At 43.2% G+C, this 23,094-nt stretch overlaps 1 pseudogene; it reads left to right on the forward strand.

The window, feature by feature from the left end:
- Positions 1–20,930: 20,930 nt before the first annotated feature.
- Positions 20,931–21,900, forward strand: LOC133762837 (uncharacterized protein C6orf62 homolog; annotated as a pseudogene).
- Positions 21,901–23,094: the final 1,194 nt, after the last annotated feature.

Genomic DNA, 23,094 nt, shown 5'->3' on the forward strand with positions numbered 1-23,094 from the left:
ACAAGACCAGTGTCACTGGGGTGTAATGGGCAAGGGGAAGAGTGCTGTGGTATGAGATAGGTGCATGAGGGGGTCAGAGCTAGATTTTGTATGGTTCTGCAGTCCATAGTAAGGAAACTAGATTTGATTCTAAATGTAAGAAAAACATTGGCAAGCAGGGTAATAAAATAATTCATGTTTTAAAAAGACAAGTGCTGCTGGGCAGAGAGCCAACACAAAAGTGGACAGTTAGGAGGCACCAGAGGGTCTCCAGGCTTGGTGTGTTGGGTGGGCTGCTGAGGCAGTGAAGAGAGAACACAAACACACCAAAGGGTGGCTAACAGGATTTGTTGCTGAAGAGGAATTCTGAAGGGACAGTAAAACTAAGAAATCAGGGATGAGCCCAAGGTGTTTGGTCTACAGCAGTTGAGTAAATGGAGACACTGAGGAGGGAGAAAACTGTTTTTGAATACATTAAACATGGGATGCCTATTACTTCATCGGTAGGCAACTAGCTATACACATTTCAAGTTTAGCAGAGGTAAGCCAAGAAGAGAGCGGGTAAAGCCACTGTCTACAGTGCTGGCATCCCATATGGGCACTGGTTCAAGTCCTGGTTGCTCCACTTCCAATTCACCTCTCTGCTATGGCCTGGGAAAGCAGTAGAAGATGGCCCAAGTCCTTGGGCCCCTGCACCCACGTGGGAGACCAGGAAGAAGCTTTGGACAGGCGCAGCTCTGGCCATTGCGGCCAACTGGGGAGTGAACCAGCAAATGGAAGACCTCTCTCTCTCTCTCTCTCCCTCTCCCTCTCCTTCTTTCTCTGTTTAACTCTGACTTTCAAATAAATAAATCTTTTTAAAAAAAGAGAGAGAGAGAGAGAAGTCAAAGACAGAAATCTTTTTGGGAGTCATCAGCAGATGACAAATTCCTAAAACCAAATGAGATCACTTAAGCAATGAACATAAATGTTCTAGAGTAAAGCAAGACAATGTTTCAGGAAAGGGACTCCGAGTATATACAGTGAATCAGAAGACCTAAGAAAGGGGCTGGCATTGTGGTGTAGTGGCTAAAGCTGTTGCCTGCAATGCTGGCATCCCATATGGGCACCGGACGGAGTCCTGGCTGCTTCACTTCCCATCCAGATCCCTTCTAATGTACTGCTAAAAGCAGTGGAAAATGGCCCAAGTTCTTGGGCCCCTATCCCCTTCATAGGAGACCCAGGTGAAACTCTTGGATCCTAGCTTTGGCCTGACCCAGCCCCAGTTGTTGTGGCCATCTGGGGAGTGAATAAGCAGATGGAGAAGATTTCTCTCTCTTCTCTCTCTCCCTCTCCCTCCCTCTCTCTTTCCCTCTCTCTCTAACTCTGACATTCAAAGAAATAAATATATCTTTAAAAAAAAAAAAGGACCTAGGAGAATGAGGTTACTCAGAACAAGGAAGAAAGTATTTCTTTTTTTTTTTAATTTAGTAAATATAAATTACCAAAGTACAGTTTATGGATTACAATGGCTTCCCCCCCCCCCATAATTTCCCTCCCACTGGCATTCCCCGCCCCCCATCTCCAGCTCCCTCTCCCATTCCATTCACACCAAGATTAATTTTCCTTTCTTTTCTTTTTTTTTTTTTTTTTGGACAGGCAGAGTGGATAGTAAGAGAGAGAGACAGAGAGAAAGGTCTTCCTTTTTGCCATTGGTTCACCCTCCAATGGCCACTGTGGTTGGCGCATCTCACTGATCCGAAGCCAGGAGCCAGGTGCTTCCTCCTGGTCTCCCATGCGGGTGCAGGGCCCAAGCACTTGGGCCATCCTCCACTGCCTTCCCGGGCCATAGCAGAGAGCTGGCCTGGAAGAGGGGCAACCGGGATAGAATCTGGTGCCCCAACCAGGACTAGAACCTGGTGTGCCGGCGCCGCAAGGCAGAGGATTAGCCTGTTAAGCCATGGTGCCGGCCAAGATTCATTTTCAATTATCTTTATATACAGAAGATCGATTTAGTAGATATTAAGTAAAGACTTCATCAGCTTGTACCCACACAGAAACACAAAGTGTAAAAATACTGTTTCAGTACTAGTTATAGCATTACTTCACATTGGACAACACTTTAAGGACAGATCCCACATGAGAAGTAAGTACACAGTGACTCCTGTTGTTGACTTAACAATTTGACACTCTTGTTTATGGCATCAGGAATCTCCCTAGGCTCTAGTCATGAGTTGCCAAGGCTATGGAAGCCTTTTGAGTTGGCCGACTTCAATCTTATTCCGACAGGGTCATAGTCAAAGTGGAAGTTCTCTCCTCCCTTCAGAGAAAGGTACCTCCTTCTTTGATGGCCCCATTCTTTCCACTGGGATCTCACTCGCAGAGATCTTTCATTTAGGTCTTTTTTTTTTTTCCAGAGTGTCTTGGCTTTCCATGCCTGAAATACTCTCATGAGCTCTTCAGCCATATCCGAATGCCTTAAGGGCTGATTCTGAGGCCAGAGTGCTATTTAGGACATCTGCCATTCTATGAGTCTGCTGTGTATCCCACTTCCCATGATGGATCGTTCTCTCCCTTTTTGATTCTATCAGTTAGTATTAGCAGACACTAGGGAAGAAAGTATTTCTAAAAGAAATGATCAAGTGTGATAAATGCTACAGACAGGCTGAATACCTAGAATGACCACTTGAGAAGTAGAGAAAAGCTGTTAGGGCCTATAAGAGAGTGGATGAATGAACTAGGAACTGCATCACTATCATGAGTTTAGCCCAACAAAAGTTAACAAAATACCTGCTTGAGACTTGTGGTCATGAATTTAAATAAAACAGGATATGTGGCCATATACTTTCCTCAGTACTTTCAGCTGCTCAGAGATAAATTTAACCAAGGGTTGGGTTCTGCCAAGTTAGGAAGACAAAGGAAAAAGTTGAAAGTATGAGACAACAGGGATTACTGGGCTGTGTAAGGTGTGAACTAAGGATATCAGGAAGATAAAACCTAGGAAATAGATGGTCAGGATACTTGAAGGTTTACTGTATGACCAAGGGTGCATAAGGCTGCTAGAGTGGGAAACAAAACACTCAGACAGCAGCTCCAAAGCCACATTCCCTGATTTAACCTGATTTTACATTCTGACTGTTTTAATAGAGGAAGTAAGTCACTTGCTGTTAATTCTCCCTTGTTTTACAACAAGTAATTCTGATCACGTTCTAGTAACACAAAACTAATATTAAAAAAATCCCTTCATTAATGAACCTATAAAAATAAGGTATGAACTCCCTCCTTCATTAATATTATGGGCAAGTGCAGTTATATACAAACATAGTATGTGATTGGGTAAATAACTTTCTCAATGTTTATCTTTTTATTTATAAGTTCCTCTACATAATCTATTTCTGATTCGATTTCCTTCGAGTGCCAGTTAACAAGCTCACTCCTCTTTAACTGACTCATCCTCTTCTGCAACAAAAAGTACATGTATAAAGGATTATTTTCTGGCAAATTATTTTGCCAAAGCAAATTGAATTGCTAGACCTTGGGGTATGCATACACAATAAAAGCATGTACAGATTAGATAATCATCAACCTGTCAGAAAGTATATCACTGAAATAAGGTTTCTAATGTCATAACATAAGCCTGAAATAACTTGTCTTATTATTTTTATTAAACACACCTTACTTTATCCAGAAGAGGAGGAAAACATAATAAAAGACAGATTATAAGAAGAAAGTTTCCTAAAGCTATTAGTATCTGAAAGTATTAAGGTCTTTCCTTCTTCTTATGATTTACCATCTATGAGAATGTTCACCAATAGCAAGCAAAAAGCATAAATCAGGAATGAGGCAATAGCAAACAAAACTTAACTAACTTTTCCTCTTTGGAAAGTAGAAGACTTTCTAGAGTCAAACAAGGAGTGAAATCTATAGCCTTTCTCTTAAAATAAGAAATTATCATTTTATTTTAGCAAGTCTAGCCATATAAAGTGAATACTCTGCTTCTTAAAAATGTGAAAAGTATTCACATGGGGAGGGATTAAGATGGTGGAGTAGGGAGGGAGCTTACTACTCTAGTCTAAGAGAAGATAGGTTTTAAAAAGTGGAGAGAGTGCAGTCTCAGGGAAGAGTTAGGGAGAAAACAGCAGAAGAAACTCCATGCAAATTAGAGGGACACAGTGGACCTACGAGGAAGGTGTGGGAACACACAAATCAGGATCCCAGCAGCCGAGAGCCTCTGTGCCAGCTGTGGAAAGAGGTGAGACCAGACTGCAGCAGCCCAAGCCACTGGCAATAAAGCTGCAGGAAGAGCCTGGAAGGAAACCGGCTTGGAGCCCTGTGGAGGATAGTGTACCTGCCAAACTAGAGAAGGAAAATGAAAAGTGGGGCATGTTTCTCTCTCCCAGATCACCCTGCAATAGTGTTCTGTAAAAAGCTGATAGAGGCCCCATTTTGGACATGTATAACAGCTGCAACAGCTAGTGTCCATGCCCAGCAACCAGCAGAGTGGGGACTCCTGAGCCAGTCAGGGAGAACCAACATAGGGCTTGGTGCTCATGGCTGTGGGAGGCTTGTGTGTTAGGACTGTGAAAACACTTAGAATGGGAGGCTTTGAAAACATTGAGGCTGTATGGGAAGGCTCAAGGTATGGCAAGGACTTGGGGCAGTCACTGCGGGAGGCTCCACATGCTCAGGGCTTCCTGGATCTCTGGTGAGGGACACTGCTAGGGAATCTGCTTACACCGAGGACTGCACAGATCCTTTGTGCGGTCCTTGTGGAAGTAAAGATGAATATTTTACTCACTGGGGCTAGTGCCCAGGCATTCATCTCCTTTGAGGAAAGGAGTTCAGCTGAGTCTATGCCAACAGACAAGAACAAACCTCCCCTCTGATAAAAAAAAAAAAAAAAGATTTACCATGCCCAACCTGGGTGTCACCTTAATACTCCTTTCACCCTAGAACACTGAACCCAGCTCCCTGGCCACACTCACCACATGCCTCTAGGTATTCCCTGAAAGCAGACACTCCACTAATCCACACATAGCCCAAAGATAAAAGCTGCCACAGCAAAAAAAAAAAAAAAAGAAAAGAAAAGAAACGAATGAGTATCTCCACAAATGCTGAATAATAAACACACCAATTCAAGAAACAAGAATAAGGAATACAACATCATGCCCCCAAAAGAATACAACACTTTAGTACTAGATTGTGAAGATGAAGAGTTTGAAGAAATGCAAAAAAATGGAATTCAAAATACTGACCATAAGATTACATAGAAGTAATCAGAAGCAAATGTATGAACTATGGAAACCGTACATGACATGAAAGAAAATTTCTCCCACAAAACTGAGATTTTAAAGAGAAAGCAAAATGAAATCTTGAAAATTAAGAATTCAACAGAACAAATAAAAAAATGCAGTGGAAAGCTTAACAACAGAATCAGTGAAGCAGAAAAAAGAATATCCAACTTAGAAGACAAAGCACAGGAAAAAAAAAGAGAAGAGGAAACTAGAAAACTAAAAGAAACACAGTTGGGAATTTACAGTATACTATAAAACAACCTAACATATGGGTTCTAGGAGTTCCTGAAGGTGTGGAAAGCGAGAAAGGGCTAGAAGGCCTTTTTAGTGAAATAATAACAGAAAACTTCTCTAATTTGGAGAAAGAAAGGGACATCCAAGTTCAGGAAGCACATACAAACCCTAATAGACATGACCAGAAAAGATCTTCACCACAACACACTGTAATCAAACTCCTCACAGTAAAACATGAAGAAAGGATTCTAAAATTTGCGTGAGACAAATGCCAGATTACTTTGAGATGATCTCCAATTAGACTCACAGTGGACTTCTCAACAGAAACCCTAAAGGCTAAGAGAGAATGGCAAGATATATTCTAAGTCTTAACAGAAAAAACTGTCAACCCAGAATACTATACCCTGCAAAGCTCTCATTTACGAATGAAGGTGAAATAAAGACTTCCAAAACAAACAGAAATTTAACAAATTTGGCACCACCCATACAGGCCTACAAAAGATGCTTAAAGATGTGCTGCACACAGAAACACAGGAACATGCTCATCACTACAAAAGAAGGTAAAGGAAGAAAATATCTCAGTAAAAGTTCAAAGGAAATCCAAAGTAAAAAAAAAAAGAATATTTGGGAAAATGGCAGGGCAAAGTTGTTACTTATCAATAGTCACCTTGGGACGGCGGTAAGATGGCGGAATAGGAAGGGAGCACACTGATAGTCCTGGAAGAGACAGTTTAATAAAAGTGGAGATACTGCAGGTTCAAGGAAAAATAGGAGAAAAAACAGCAGAGGAAACTCTTCCGGAACTAGTGATTCACAGTGGACCTGCATGAAGAGCGTGGGAGCCCACAGTTCGGGATACCAGCAGCAGAATCAACACACCAGCGCTGGAACGCGAGGTGAGCCGAACCTCAATAGCCCGAGACACCAGCAGGCAAGGGGAAAGAGGACACTAGAGGGAACGAGGCTTGAAACCCCGTGGGGAAAAGTTCACCACTAGAAGAGAGGGAGAGCAAAAAAAAAAAAGTGACCGATACGGACACGAGTTTCTCTCTCTCTGCTCACCTCTGAAAGGCGAGCAACACAAACAGCAGGCACCATTTTGGACATACGTTATAAGCAGGGCATCCTCAGGACTGCACCCACCCTCAGCCAAGCAGAAAAACTTGACTCTGGGTGGGGGATGAAATACAGGAGATTAGGACCTAGTGAATGTGTGGTGCTAATGAACTGAGACTGTGAAAAAAGAGATGGTGGGGGAGAGAACTCAGGGAATTCACGTGAGTACTCTCCAGAGATGCTACAATTCGGTAACCTTGGCAACCTAATGGGAGACTGCAGGAAAATTTGAGCCCACAATGAGGGCAGCACAGATTCCCTGCGTGGTCCTTGGGAAAGAGCTTCCAATCGCTGCCTCCTGTGGTTATATCATTCGCCTGCTAACTACCTCCAATTCTGCTCAGCTGTGTGGAATTACTTCCCTTCTGAATCAAAAAAAAAAAAAAAAGAAAGAAAGAGAGAGAGAGAGAGAGATTTACCACGCCTAACTTGGGAGTGTCACCTTTGGCACACCCTTAACCCTGAGGAACCAAACAGAGATCTCAGGCCACACCCATCCATCTCAAGCCTGTAAGGCTTCTGTCCACTTAATACAGTCATAGTATAACAAGAAAAAAACACCACAGCGAGGGAAGAAGAATCCAAAGAATATCTATACAATGCCAAGCAACAAACGCAGAAACCAAGGAAACAAGAACAAGGAAGACATTATGGCACCCCAAATGAACAAGACACCCCAAGCCAAGACTATGAAGATGATGAGATGGAAGAAATGCAAGATACGGATTTCAAAAAATTTATGATAAGAACAATTAGAGGCCGGCGCCATGGCTTAACAGGCTAATCCTCCACCTTGTGGCACCGGCACACTGCGTTCTAGTTCCGGCTGGGGTGCTGGATTATATCCCGGTTGCCCCTCTTCCAGACCAGCTCTCTGCTGTGGCCCGGGAAAGCAGTGGAGGATGACCCAAGTCCTTGGGCCCTGCACCTGCATGGGAGACCAGGAGAAGCACCTGGCTCCTGGCTTCGGATCAGCGTGATGTGCTGGCCGCAGAGCACCGGCCGCAGCGGCCATTGGAGGGTGAACCAATGGCAAAAAGGAAGACCTTTCTCTCTGTCTCTCTCTCTCACTATAACTCTGCCTGTCAAAAAGAAAAAGAACAATTAAAAGTTTTCAAAAATAAATGCTTGAGGTATGAATTCCTTACTGGAAAGGATATCTTTGGCAAATGGAATGGCAAAGTTACTACTTATCAATAGTCACATTGAACGTTAATGGCCTGAACTGTCCAGTTAAAAGACACCGATTGGCTGATTGGGTTAAGGAACAAAACCCATCTATTTGTTGCTTACAAGAAACACATCTTAAATTACTACAAGGACTTGTATGCCAGCAAACAGGGAAATCTATCAAAAATGGACAGATTCTTGGACACATACAACCTACCTAAATTGAGCCAGGAAGACATAGAAAACCTAAACAGACCCATAACTGACACAGAAATTGAAACAGTAATAAAGGCCCTCCCAACAAAGAAAAGCCCAGGGCCAGATGGATTCACTGCTGAGTTCTACCAGACATTTAGAGAAGAACTAACTCCAATTCTTCTCAAACTATTCAGAACAATCGAAAAAGAGGGAATCCTCCCAAATTCTTTCTATGAAGCCACCATCACCTTAATTCCTAAGCCAGGAAAAGACGCAACATTGAAAGAGAATTACAGACCAATATCCCTGATGAACATAGACGCAAAAATCCTCAATAAAATTCTGGCCAATAGAATGCAACAACACATCAGAAAGATCATCCACCCAGACCAAGTGGGATTTATCCCTGGTATGCAGGGATGGTTCAATGTTCGCAAAACAATCAATGTGATACACCACATTAACAAACTGCAGAAGAAAAACCATATGATTCTCTCAATAGATGCAGAGAAAGCATTTGATAAAATACAACACCCTTTCATGGTGAAAACTCTAAGCAAACTGGGTATGGAAGGAACACTCCTCAATACAATCAAAGCAATATATGAAAAACCCACGGCCAACATCCTATTAAATGGGGAAAAGTTGGAAGCATTTCCGCTGAGATCTGGTACCAGACAGGGATGCCCACTCTCACCACTGCTATTCAATATAGTTCTGGAAGTTTTGGCCAGAGGTATTAGGCAAGAAAAAGAAATTAAAGGGATACAAATTGGGAAGGAAGAACTCAAACTATCCCTCTTTGCAGATGATATGATTCTTTATTTAGGGGACCCAAAGAACTCTACTATGAGACTGCTGGAACTCATTGAAGAGTTTGGCAAAGTAGCGAATATAAAATCAATGAACAAAAATCAACAGCCTTTGTATACACAGGCAATGCCACAGCTGAGGAAGAACTTCTAAGATCAATCCCATTCACAATAGCTACAAAAACAATCAAATACCTTGGAATAAACTTAACCAAGGATGTTAAAGATCTCTATGATGAAAACTACAAAACCTTACAGAAAGAAATAGAAGAGGATACCAAAAAATGGAGAAATCTTCCATGCTCATGGATTGGAAGAATCAATATCATCAAAATGTCTATTCTCCCAAAAGCAATTTATACATTCAATGCAATACCCATCAAGATCCCGAAGACCTTCTTCTCAGATCTGGAAAAAATGATGCTGAAATTCATATGGAGACACAGGAAACCTCGAATAGCCAAAGCAATCTTGTACAACAAAAACAAAGCCGGAGGCATCACAATTCCTGATTTCAGGACATACTACAGGGCAGTTGTTATCAAAACAGCATGGTACTGGTACAGAAACAGATGGATAGACCAATGGAACAGAATAGAAACACCAGAAATCAATCCAAACATCTACAGCCAAGTTATATTTGACCAAAGATCCAAATCTAATCCCTGGAATAAGGACAGTCTATTCAATAAATGGTGCTGGGAAAATTGGATTTCCACGTGCAGAAGCCTGAAGCAAGACCCATACCTATCACCTTACACAAAAATTCACTCAACATGGATTAAAGACTTAAATCTACGACCCGAAACCATCAAATTATTAGAGAGCATTGGAGAAACCCTGCAAGATATAGGTACAGGCAAAGACTTCTTGGAAAAGACCCCAGAGGCACAGGCAGTTAACATTTGGGTTGCATCAAATTGAGAAGTTTCTGTACTTCAAAAGAAACAGTCAGGAAAGTGAAGAGGCAACCGACAGAATGGGAAAAAATATTTGTAAACTATGCAACAGATAAAGGGTTGATAACCAGAATCTACAAAGAAATCAAGAAACTCCACAACAACAGAACAAACAACCCACTTAAGAGATGGGCCAAGGACCTCAATAGACATTTTTCCAAAGAGGAAATCCAAGTGGCCAACAGACACATGAAAAAATGTTCAAGATCACTAGCAATCAGGGAAATGCAAATCAAAACCACAATGAGGTTTCACCTCACCCCGGTTAGAATGGCTCACATTCAGAAATCTACCAACAACAGATGCTGGAGAGGATGTGGGGAAAAAGGGAACTAACCCACTGTTGGTGGGAATGCAAACTGGTTAAGCCACTATGAAAGTCAGTCTGGAGATTCCTCAGAAACCTGAATATAACCCTACCATACAACCCAGCCATCCCACTCCTTGGAATTTACCCAAAGGAAATTAAATTGGCAAACAAAAAAGCTGTCTGCACCTTAATGTTTATTGAAGCTCAATTCACAGTAGCTAAAACCTGGAACCAACCCAAATGCCCATCAACAGTAGACTGGATAAAGAAATTATGGGACATGTACTCCATAGAATACTATACAGCAGTCAAAAACAATGAAATCCGGTCATTTTCAACAAGATGGAGGAATCTGGAAAACATCATGCTGAGTGAATTAAGCCAGTCCCAAAGGGACAAATATCATATGTTCTCCCTGATTGGCGACAACTAACTGAGCACCAAACAGGAAACCTGTTGAAGTGAAATGGACACTATGAGAAACAGTGACTTGATCAGCTCTTGTGCTGACTGTTGATGTACAATGTAATACTTTATCCATTTTAGTATTTTTTTTGTTCTAGTACTATTGGTTGAACTCTGTAATTAACACACGATTATTCTTAGGTGCTTAAATTTTAACTGAAAAGTGATCCCTGTTAAATTTAAGAGTGGAAAAAGAGAGGGAGGAGATGTACAATTTGGGACATGCTCAATCGGACTTGCCCCAATGGTAGAGTTAGAAACGTGCCAAGGGATTCCAATACAATTCCATCAAGATTGCTTGTACCAATGCCATCTCACTAGTCCAAGTGATCAATTTCAGTTCACAATTGATCACACTGATAGGTCTAAGAGTCAAAGGGATCACATAAACAAGACTAGTGTCTGCTAATACTGACTGATAGAATCAAAAAGGGAGAGAACAATCCATCATGGGAAGTGGGATACACAGCAGACTCATAGAATGGCAGATGTCCTAAATAGCACTCTGGCCTCAGAATCAGCCCTTAAGGCATTCGGATATGGCTGAAGAGCTCATGAGAGTATTTCAGGCATGGAAAGCCAAGACACTCTGGAAAAAAAAAAGACCTAAATGAAAGATCTCTGTGAGTGAGATCCCAGTGGAAAGAATGGGGCCATCAAAGAAGGAGGTATCTTTCTCTGAAGGGAGGAGAGAACTTCCACTTTGACTATGACCCTGTCAGAATAAGACTGAAGTCGGCCAACTCAAAAGGCTTCCATAGCCTTGGCAACTCATGACTAGAGCCTAGGGAGATTCCTGATGCCATAAACAAGAGTGTCAAATTGTTAAGTCAACAACAGGAGTCACTGTGTACTTACTCCTCATGTAGGATTTCTGTCCTTAAAGTGTTGTCCAATGTGAAGTAATGCTATAACTAGTACTGAAACAGTATTTTTACACTTTGTGTTTCTGTGTGGGTGCAAACTGATGAAATCTTTACTTAATATCTACTAAATTGATCTTCTGTATATAAAGATAATTGAAAATGAATCTTGATGTGAATGGAATGGGAGAGGGAGTAGGAGATGGGGGGGTGCGAGTGGGAGGGAAATTATGGGGGGGAAGCCATTGTAATCCATAAACTGTACTTTGGAAATTTATATTTGCTAAATAAAAAAATAAATAAAAAATTGTCACCTTGATTTTAAATGGCCTCAACTCTCCAGTTAAAAGATACAGACTGGCTCAATGGATTAAAAAACAAAACCCATCTATTTGCTGCCTCCAAGAAACACATGTCACCAACAAAGATGCATGAAGACTGAAAGTGAAAGTATGAAAAAAGATATCCCATGCCAACAGAAACCAAGAAAAGAGATGGTGTAGCCATTCTAATATCAAACAAAATAGACTTTAACACAAAAACTGTTAAGAGAGACAAAGAAGGGCACTATGTAATGATTAAGTGATCAATTTAACAGGAAGATGTCACTATTTTAAATGTATATGCACCTGATCACAGAGAACCTGGTTATTTAAAAGAAATGTTAAGGGATCTAAAGGGAGACATAGACTCCAATACAATAGTAATGGGGGACTTCAGTACCCCACTCTCAGCAATGGAAAGATCAACTAGACAGAAAATCAGCAAGGAAACAGCAAATTTAATTTTGACACTATAAACCAAAAAGACCTAACCGATATCTACAGAACTTTTCATCCTACACTTAAAGAATTTACAATCTTCTCAGCAGTACATGGAACTTTTTCTAGGACTGACCACATACTATGCCATAAAGCAAGTCTCAGCAAATTCAAAAAAAATCAAAATCATACCATGCATCTTCTCATACCACAATGGAGTGAAGCTGGAAATCAGCAACTCAGGGATCTCCAGAATATAAGCAAACATATGGAGACTGAACAACATGCTTCTGAATGAACAGTGGGTCATTTAAGAAGTCAAAAGAGAAATCAAAAAATTTCTGGAAACAAATGAAGATGACAACATGACATATCATAACTTATGGGATACAGCAAAAGCAGTGTTAAGAGGATAGTTTACAGCAATTAGTGCCCATATCAAGAAATTGGAAAGGCATCATAGAAATGAGCTCTCAATGCATCTCAAGGATCTACAAAAACAACAGCAAACCAAACTCAAAACTACTAGGAGAAAAGAAGTAATTAAAATTAAAGAAATCAACAAAATTGAATTAAAAAAATACAAAAGATCAGCAAAACGAAGAGTTAAGTTTTGAAAAAATAAACCAAATTGACACACCATTGGCCCAACTAACCAAAAAAAGGAGAGAGAACACCCGAATCAATACAATTAGAGATGAAATAGGAAATGTAACAACAGACCCACAAAAATAAAAAGAATCATCAGAAATTACTACAAAGAACCGTATGCCAACAAACTGAGATACCTAGAAGAAATGGATAGATTCCTAAACACTGCTGCTCCACTTCAGATCTAGCACCCTGCTAATGTGCTTGGCAAAGTAGCAGAAGATGGCAAAGTGTTTGGGCCCCTGCACTTACAGGGATCCTCAGATGAAGCTCCAGGCTCCTGGCTTCTGGCTTCAGCCTGGTCCAACCCAGGCATTGTGGCCATTTGGGGAGTGAACCAACAGATCTCTCTCCATCTCTCTAATGCTTTCAAATAGATAAATCTTATAAGAGGTAGGCCTTTCTAAAAATAAATGGACAAAGATTATGAACATAAAAGTAGATAAAAAGCTTACATTTATGTTAAAATGCTGAATTTCCTCAGAAATTTGTGAGGATACAATATATTGTGGGGAACCGCAGGCTGGCCACCTGTGGGAACCTCATCGTCTGCATAGCTTGCAGCAATCGGTCGACCACAGGGCCCACGAAAACAGCCAGGTGAAACAGATGAAACAGAATGGACTCTGCATAAACAACTAGGAGGAACCCGGTGAAACAGATGAAGTTGAGGCAGGACGGACTCTGCATAAACAACTAGGAAGAACCAGGTGAAACAGATGAACTTTCGACCTGAGACTATACGCGTCCTTTCATCTGATTGGACGATACCAGTGTGAACTGCACGTGAAGAGAGCCGCTATTAGCTGTGGAGCGAATGCTCCACGGACTTGGGGTATAAAGAGACACTGGGAATTGGGCTTGGAGCTGCTGCTCCTCCTTCTCTTTTCTTCTCTCCTCCTCACTCTTTCTTTCTGCCCCCACAAGTAAAAAGTTCCTTGAGAACCGAGAAACAGTGACCGTGTCGTGATTGCGTTAGACCCTTGCTGGCGAGGGTCCGACAATATATGTGAATTTATTTGCGCTAATGAGAATCTTGCTACCCACTTAATGATTATTTTTTATTTTATTTTAAAATTTTTATTTGTAAGAGTGGGAATAAGAGAGGGAGGAGATGTACAGGTTGGCACATATTCCCACGGACTTATACCTAAAAGTAAAGCTAAAAACTTGCCATGGGACTCCAAATCCCATTAAGTTTGCAGATACGAAAACCATCTTACTAGATAAAGTAACATTTTAAGTGCATAACTGATCATAAAGATAGGGATAAGTGTTAAAGGCATCACATAAATAAGACCAACTGTCTGCTAATAACAATAGATAGAATTAAAAAGGAAAGAATGTTCCAACATGGGAAGCAGGCTACACAGCAGACTTATAGAATGACAAACGCCATAAACAGCACTCTTGCCTCAGAATCAGTCCTTAAGGCTTTCAGATCTGACTAAAAAGCCCATTAGAGCATTACATGCATGGAAAGCCAAGACACTGTGGTAAAAAAATGGCCTACATGAAAAATCTCTGTGAGTGAGATCCCAGTGGAAAGAAGGGAACATCAAAGAAGGAGGTACCTTTCTCTGCAGGGAGGAGAGAACTTCCACTCTGCTTATGGTCCTGTTTAAATACTGACAGAGTTTGTGGACTCAAAAGGCTTCCATAGCCTTGGCATTTCATGACAAGAGCTTCAGGTGATCACTGACATCATAAATAAGAGTGTCAATTGTTAAATCAACAACAGAAGTCACTGTGCACTTGCTCCCCCATATATATAGGACTTCTGTCCTTAATGAGTTGTACTATAAGAATTAATGGTAGGCCGGCACCGTGGCTCAATAGGCTAATCCTCTGCCTAGGGCGCCGGCACACTGGGTTCTAGTCCCGGTTGGGGCGCCAGATTCTGTCCTGGTTGCCCCTCTTCCAGGCCAGCTCTCTGCTATGGCCTGGGAGTGCAGTGGAGGATGGCCCAAGTGCTTGGGCCCTGCACCCCATGGGAGACCAGGAGAAGCACCTGGCTCCTGCCTTTGGATCAGTGCGGTGCGCTGGCCGCAGCACGACCTTTCTCTCTGTCCCTCTCTCTCACTGTCTACTCTGCCTGTTAAAAAAAAAAAAAAAGAATTAATGGTAAAACTTGTCTTCAAACTGTACTTTATACTTTGTGTGTCTGTGTGGGTGAAAACTTGAAATCTTTACTTAGTACAGAGTTGATCTTCTGTATATAAAGATAATTAAAAATGAATCTTAGTGAAGAATGAGATGGGAGAAGTAGGAGGTGGGACATGAGTGGGGGTGGGAGAGTGGGTATGGGGGGAAGAACCACTATATTCCAAAAGCTGTACCTATGAAATTTATATTGATTAAATAAAATATTTCTAAAAATTTTTATGTATTTGAGATGCAGACAGAGATACACAGATTGAGCTCTAATCCACTGGTTCATTCCCCAGATGTCTGTATTGGCTAGGAATGGGTTGGGCCAAAGGTAGGAACACAATCCAGGTCTCCTATGTGGGTAGCGCCAGACCAATTACTTGACCCATGACAGCTCCTCCTAGAATCTGCATTAGGAGGAAGGTGTACTCATGTTTGTGAGGTGGGTATCACACCCAGGCACTCCCATATGGGTTGCAGGCATCTGAACTGCCAGATGCCTGTCCCTCGATGACTTTTTAAAATATGAACAAAAGAAAAACACAAGAGAATTCCACAACACAAATATCAGATTCACAAAACTCATTCATGAAACACCACAAACTCAAAAACGTATAAATGTTAGAATGGTTTTTAGGAATTCCTTTTTACTAGGATCCAGTTTTTCCCTGCAGGTACAGTATATTCTTCCTTCACTTTAGAATGCCCTATCCCCAAAATCTCTTGCCTATCAAAACTCTACACATCCATCAGTAATTAGGGTTCAATGTCAGCACTTCCACAAACCGCCCCCCCTTTAGGGATAAAGCCTGATCTCTGTACTCTTTGCTTGTGATGTTCTATCAAGGGAATTTCCTTGCATTTTTCAAAAGCTTAATGAAATACATATCTTGTCCCCGCCACATTATCAGCAATGCAAAGCAAGGGCTCTCTTATTCATCTTTCATCCACACAAGTGCCTATTAAATGTCAGGTAAATCAAATAATAATAGATAAACTAATGTGAAAGTATTTTGTCAACAGAAAAGCACCAGACACTAAAGAATTTGAAAACTTAAACAAAAAGTGACATTTTTAAGTCAAAGATTTCATCTATAGGACAAAAAAAAAATGCTGATTGGAATCAGAAGAGCAGTCACTTCTTGGGAAGAGGACTAAGCCTGGCAGAGGAACCAAGGAACTTTCTGGGATGGTGAAAATGTTTTCTATCTTGCGCTGACTGGTACCTAGAGATATTCATATAAGTAATATATAATAAGTATGTACATAAATATGCATTTTACATATACCTATATTTATATTATATATACAGTAAATGTTGCCAACATGTACACGTTTCCTCTACGTAAATTATATTTCAATTATACTACAAAATGTTACAAATCTAATATCTAAAATAAGATAAAAGCAAAGGGCTTTGGTTGAAGAACAGCTATAGGACTTCAACGCCATTCTGTAATACACCTTTTCCCTCTACCTCTCCATCACCCACTAATATATGCCGGTAGCATGCAAGGCTCAACGAACAGTTTAAAAACTGTGCATTATACAAACCTAGGAGAGTTCCCTTTAAGCCCAAGGACTGCATTCTTATCTATATCCCCAGTCCAGAGCTCCAGTACAAAAAGGGGTCTCAAAATGCTTTTCCTGAATGAATGGTTTTGAGTGGTAATTCATCTCTATAAACCCTCCGACACGAATCTCATTACTACTAATCTAGCTACTGTACTCAATAAACACTTGTTACCAACATTGTTAAACAGAAAGTCCCAGAATCACGCATCCTATGAGCACTCATCAGTTGTAAATACACCTGCAGTAAATTCCAGTGTTTCCCATTTTGAAGATAAAAACATGCCACAAAGCAACAAATCAATTCCTCTTCTCCCTTATCATGTCCAAGGACTGATACCTCATCACAGCAGTGCATCTGGGCATGGCTTCACAGACACGGGTCACACTCTCAAGCCCTCTCGCTGTAATCCTCCCTGAAGACTTGGTTGGTCCAGATGCATCCCTCAGGCAGAGGCATTTCTACTGTTCCACAATGGAGTCCTCTGATTTTTCAGAAATCTGTCTCAGAACATCATCAAGTTAGAGACACACTTCCACTTGAACAGCCCTGTGGTAAGAAATTTACAGGTCTTTCAGGTGGCAGCAATCTGGGGAATTAAGCTCTTTGAAACTTTCCAGTCAGTGACAGTGAATTACTAATCCCAGGCAGTTGAGGGAAAGTAAGGAGGGGGAGGGGGACGACTGTGAATTTCATGTACTGAATTTAGGAACATGAAGAACACAGGCTTACTAGTCAGGCAAATGACCATTTCTAACAGATGATTAGATAAGCTGAGGTAATGGAACAGGGTGTGACGGCTGGCGCCACAGCTCTCTAGGCTAATCCTCTGCCTGCGGCGCCGGTACCCCGGGTTCCAGTCCTGGTTGGGGCACTGGTTCTGTCCCGGTTGCTACTCTTCCAGTCCAGCTCTCTGCTGTGACCCATGAAGGCAGTGGAGGATGGCCCAAGTGCCTGGGCCCGGCACCTGCATGGGAGACCAGGAGAAGCACCTGGCTCCTGGCTTTGGATCGGCGCAGCGCCCAGGCCTTAGCGGCCATTTTGGTGGTGAACCAACGGAAGGAAGACCTTTCTCTCTCTCTCTCACTGTCTAACTCTGCCTATCAAAAGAAAAAGAACAGGATGTGATGCCTTTTACACCTCAGCTATCAAACTTCATTAAACAAATTAATGCTCAGACTGTATTAGCTCAATTAACTCACACTGTGTTTGCAGACAAAAGGTTAGCATATACATGCTTTTATCAGCTGTTTCTGCAAACCTTCCACCCAAAGGAGCCTTAGTTTTCCATAGCAAGGAACTCAGCATATTAAGGAAGCACAGCGAGGTCACAGAGGGACCACAATACAGTCATGGGGAGCAGATGTGCCTGTTTCTCCAACACACAGATAATCACCTGAAGGCCACGGACAACCGCAGCCAAGGGTCACTGCCCAAGTCAGGTCAGACAAGAGGGGACTAACCTCCACTAGAATCAAACAAATTTCTTCTTTTTCATATTCTATTTCAGAAAAAAATGAGGAAAAGCAATATACGCACACTACAGACATAAGTGGCCAGGTGAGTATCCAAATTCTACACAGATTGAGGCCGATGAACTCCATCGGCTACCTAGCGAGTCACGCATGAAGGCTCCGAATCCAGCGTTTCCCTGACAGAAACGTTCAGGAACATTTCGCAGACCATTGATTCGGGCACATGAAGCAGCTGGCACATTCTCAGTAAGTTACGGCTGAAATAAAACAACGTCCTAAGCCTAGACTGAGCATTCCCACTCTTTCCTCATAAAAACTGCCCACGGCTCCTCACAAATAAGATACAGGACTCATTCCCATTACAAGAGGAAGAGCCTCGTCTCAATCTTGCTAAAGAAACAAACGGCTTGTTAAAAATAAATAAATAAAATTAAAGGCAACGGCTTCCTCAGCCGCCGGCGCGGGGCAGAGGCTGTGCCGCCGCGGACGCTCGGGCTTCCCCGCCTCCGGGCTCCGGCGCCTTCTGCCCCGGGAGCCCCGCGGCGGGCGGGAGGGAGAGGAGCGAGCGCGCCCGCGCCCGAGCCGAAATCGCTGTATCCCCGGCGCGGAGCGCGGCCCCCCTGCCCGCCGGCGCCCTTCTCCCGGCGCCCTCCTCGCCGTCGCCCCGGCGCGGAGCGCGGCCCCCTGCCCGCCGGCGCCCGCCTCCCGGCCCCCCTCGCCGTATCCCAGGCGCGGAGCGCGGCCCCCTGCCCGCCGGCACCCTACTCCCGTCTTCCTCCTCGCTGTATCCCCGGCGCGGAGCGCGGCCCCCTGCCCGCCGGCGCCCTCCTCGCCGTCGCCCCGGCGCGGAGCGCGGCCCCCTGCCCGCCGGCGCCCTCCTCCCGGCTCCCTCCTCGCCGTATCCCCGGCGCGGAGCGCGGCCCCCTGCCCGCCGGCGCCCTCCTCCCGGCTCCCTCCTCGCCGCCCTTCGCCGCCGCCCGCGCCGAGCCACACTGTGGGTCCCAGCGCCCCTGCGCCTCAGCGCGCGCTGTGGCGGGCACGGAGGGGCGCCTGGGCGGCTGGCGGTCCCTGGACGCCGCACCCGCTGCGAGCGCCCTCGGGAGTCCCAGAACCTAGTTGTTGTGGGGACTGGGGGTGTGGGTGCGCGGGCTTCCCTGAACACGTAATTGCCGTGACCGGGGTTCTTTCTTCCCTTCCCACGGCTCCTGGCACTGACCCCCTCCCGCCCCCTCTACCCGGGCGGACCGCACGCGCAGGCAAAGCTCCCCAGGGAAATGTGGGGCCCATTGAAAGGCTGGTGTATTGATCCCGGTCGTTAATCAGGCCTCAGCACCGCCGGAAGACTTGCACAACGCCCTATCACCTAGCCCCGTTCCCTCTGCCCTCACGGTTCTCCTGGGCAGCAGCCGCCTGGGGGAGAAAACCGGAGTGGCGGGCAAGTTGGTCCTAACCTCGCTGTGGTCCCTCATGGCTCCTTTGGGCAACAGCTGTCCACACCCGGGATATCTGCAGTTCATGGCAAGGAAAACCCTGGAAACCCTCGCCCCTTCCTTCGCTACTGATTTTGCCCTTTTCTTTAGTGCAAGCAATAACAAGCGGTGCCAATACATAGCAATAGTGACGTCTGCAGGACTATCAGCCATGGATCTGGCTGGGTAATATCCAATGGGATAGCTCAGTGTCATCTTCTACCCTTTTTTCGATTTCTGGTTTTGTCTTGTATCTGGAAAGCAAGGATCACATTTGCCACGCCCCGATCCTTTTCTTGATCCCTGTTTTTAAAATAAAGGGGGAAGGGGAATAAGGATGGACTATAAGCATTGGGCTGCTGTCAGCTGTGCTTAGTTACACACCTAAACCCTGGTAATAGGTTTTTCGTCTCCCCCAAAGCCTTTGTTTTGGCAGTTGAGCCAATTGTGCTTTCCAGAAAGGTTAGTTCAACTATTTTCTCCTCTTTCTTTCCTTCCGCCCCTTCCTTTTCCCCACCTGATGGCAAACATCATTATGAACGCAATTGGACAGCAGCTTGTTTCTTGACCCTGTAAGATGGCAGTCTCCTAATATTGCCAGAGGATGCAGTTGTGGGGTTACAGTTGTGATTTCAGCTGTTATATTAGCAGGAAAAAATGACTTGTTTGTTGTTCTTGAGTGTTAAGAAAAATAGCTCACAGTTTAGTGATGATTTCCAAAGGCTTTTTAAAAAATATATTTTATTGGCCGGCGCTGTGGCTTAACAGGCTAATCCTCCACCTTGTGGCGCCGGCACACCGGGTTCTAGTCCTGGTTGGGGCGCCGGATTCTGTCCCGGTTACCCCTCTTCCAGACCAGCTCTCTGCTGTGGCCCGGGAGTGCAGTGGAGGATGGCCCAAGTGCTTGGGCCCTGCACCCACATGGGAGACCAGGAGAAGCACCTGGCTCCTGGCTTCGGATCAATGCAATGAGCCGGCCGCAGCGGCCATTGAAGGGTGAACCAACGGCAAAAAGGAAGACCTTTCTCTCTGTCTCTCTCACTATCCACTCTGCCTGTCAAAAAAAAATATTTTATTAATGAATTTATTTATTTATTTATTTATTTATTTTAGAGGCAGAGTTACAGAGAGAGGAGGGGGAGACAGAGAAAAGTCTTCCATCTGCTGGTTTGCTCCCCAAATGGCTGCAATGACCGGAGCTGGGCCAGCCGGAAGCCAGGAACCAGAAATTTCTTCTGGGTCCCCCACATGGATGCAGGGTCCCAACCACTTGGGCTGTCTTCTTCCACTGCTTTCCCAGGTCATAAGCAGAGAGCTGGGTCAGAAGAGGAGCATCTGGAAAAGGAACCAGTGTCCATATGGAATGCTGGTGCCACAGGTGGAGGCTAGACTACTAAGTCACAGGCCCCTCCAGAGTCTTTAATACCACCTGTTTTTCAAAATAGGAGACTCAAAGTCCTAGACAAAATAAACCCTGAACAGACTACATGCTCAGCTTAGAAAGAAAGAAGAATTGGTCTGTGCTGTGGTATAGCAGGTTAAGCCCCTACCTGCATCTCCTGAATCCCATATTGGTGCGGGTTTGAGTCCTGGCTGCTTCACTTCCTATCCAGCTCCTTGTTAATGGCTTTGGAAAGCAGAAGAGGATGGTCCAACTCCTTGGACCCCAGCACCTGTGTGAGTGAACCAGCAGATGGAAAATGGCTCACTTGCTTGCTGTCTGTAACTCAGCGAAAGAAAGAAAAAGAAAGAAAGAGAGAGAGAGAAAGAGAGAAAGAGAAAGAAAAAGAAAGAGGAAGGAAGGAAGAAGGAAAGAAAGAAGAAATCTCACTTTAAAAATCTGTAGTTGACCAGTTGACTTCAAGATGTGTATTGGCTTTGTATTCAAGGAGAAGTAGAATAAAAACAGTATTTTTCAAGGTATCAAGTTATATCAGTCATGGCAAATAATTATGAAGAAAACACCCTGAAAGGTGTGAGAGATTCTAGCTGTTGTCAGAAAGTTCCATTGAGCTTTTAGAGAGGTTTTGGTACAGCTCCATGCTGCTCGATACCAGTCTATCAGAAGGGATGTAACTGGCTGTGTTCAGGAGATGGGTTTCATTCTTTGGATTCAGAATGATATGGAAAAAATTGTCTCCTATCTCCTGGTTGGAAGGAATCTGATAAGCCTTTTAGGCCTGCTCAAGCCAATTTTGAGTTCATCATGGTGTCTAGGAAAAAACTCCTTGTGCATAAACTGAGCCACAAGGACAAGACTGGAATTGTCAACAATCCTAACCAGTCAGCATTTGTCTTCATTGACAGCACTTGCAGACTCTAAAAAACAAAGCTATTATCTTCAAGTTACACAGCATCTGCATCTACCTGCCCCAGGAACAGCCCATCACTGGGCAGAGTGCGCCAGAGAGGATCACCTCCGTCCTTACATGGCAGAATAGAGACTGACCAGCAAAATGGAGATCAGAGAACGCAGCAGCAGTTTTCTTATTTTCTTACCACTTTATTCTATCAATATTTAAAGAACATAGACTCAAGCACAGAGCACTATGTGTCTTGAAATTTGTTCCTCCTAGATGTGTTTTTATTCATTTGTATCTCCGAACAAATTAGATATGTTCTGCATGGATTGTGTGTAAGGTCCTTTGTATATTTGCTGCACTGTGTTAGCATCTTACTGAAAATGTGAATTGAAAGGACCATTGTACATGTAAATGGTTAAATACATCTGAAAGCACAAGGTGATACTCACTTTTGATGGTCTTCCTGTTTGTCCTGGTTTTTGCCTCTGACGTCTGCCTTCAGTATTAGTGGATAAGAAGCCAATGTAACAGGTGTAAATAACATTTAAAAAAACTTAATAGCTCTGCTATAATCACTGTTGTTCCAGAACACTATCAGATTCATTCTAATGACCATAAGTGATTGTTACTGGCCATATTTGTTTCCTGGTACCCATGTATTTTTTTTCCCCAGATCTTTCCCCCAAAGTTGCTGTTACCCATTAAAGCACATCTGGGGTCTGAAGGAGCTAAAGGAACTCTACAACTGAGAAATACTTTCATAGCTGCAGAGACTGATAGGTAGAGGACTTTGCTTTTTGGTGTTGTGATTTTAGAGAAGAGATTTGAATTACAATGGGAAAAATTCTAGTTGATTATGCAGAAATACTGGTTTCTATGCCACTGTAAAGAAAAACTTGTGAGGGTTTCTGGAGTAGAAAAAGTTGTAAATATTAGGATCTTAAATTGTAAAAAAAACTATTGAATGTCGAAGTTCTAAAAGCGGAACTCACTTTGTGTAATGAACGTAAGTAAAATACTATATATGGGTTTTTTTCTTTTAAATGAAGAAAAGCTTTGCTTTATCCCTTTGTAGTAAAATAATTGCTTACCGGTTCCAATTGTTTTTAGCTCCTGGTTGGAATATGAAAAGTTGAAAACCTAAATAAAACACACAAATAAAATTAAAAAAACTTAAGCAGATTTAAAACTTAGATTGAAAAAGCAAATACCGGCTATTTCCATATAACCTATTTGTTTTAAATCCACATCAGTATACCCACTCTGCTTTACACCAATACAAAAGGGCAGTTACCTTGGGTTTTAACTGTCTTGTAAAGAGAAGAGACTTCC

Source organism: Lepus europaeus, chromosome 1 (genome assembly GCF_033115175.1).
Source record: "Lepus europaeus isolate LE1 chromosome 1, mLepTim1.pri, whole genome shotgun sequence".
Lineage (NCBI taxonomy): Eukaryota > Metazoa > Chordata > Mammalia > Lagomorpha > Leporidae > Lepus > Lepus europaeus.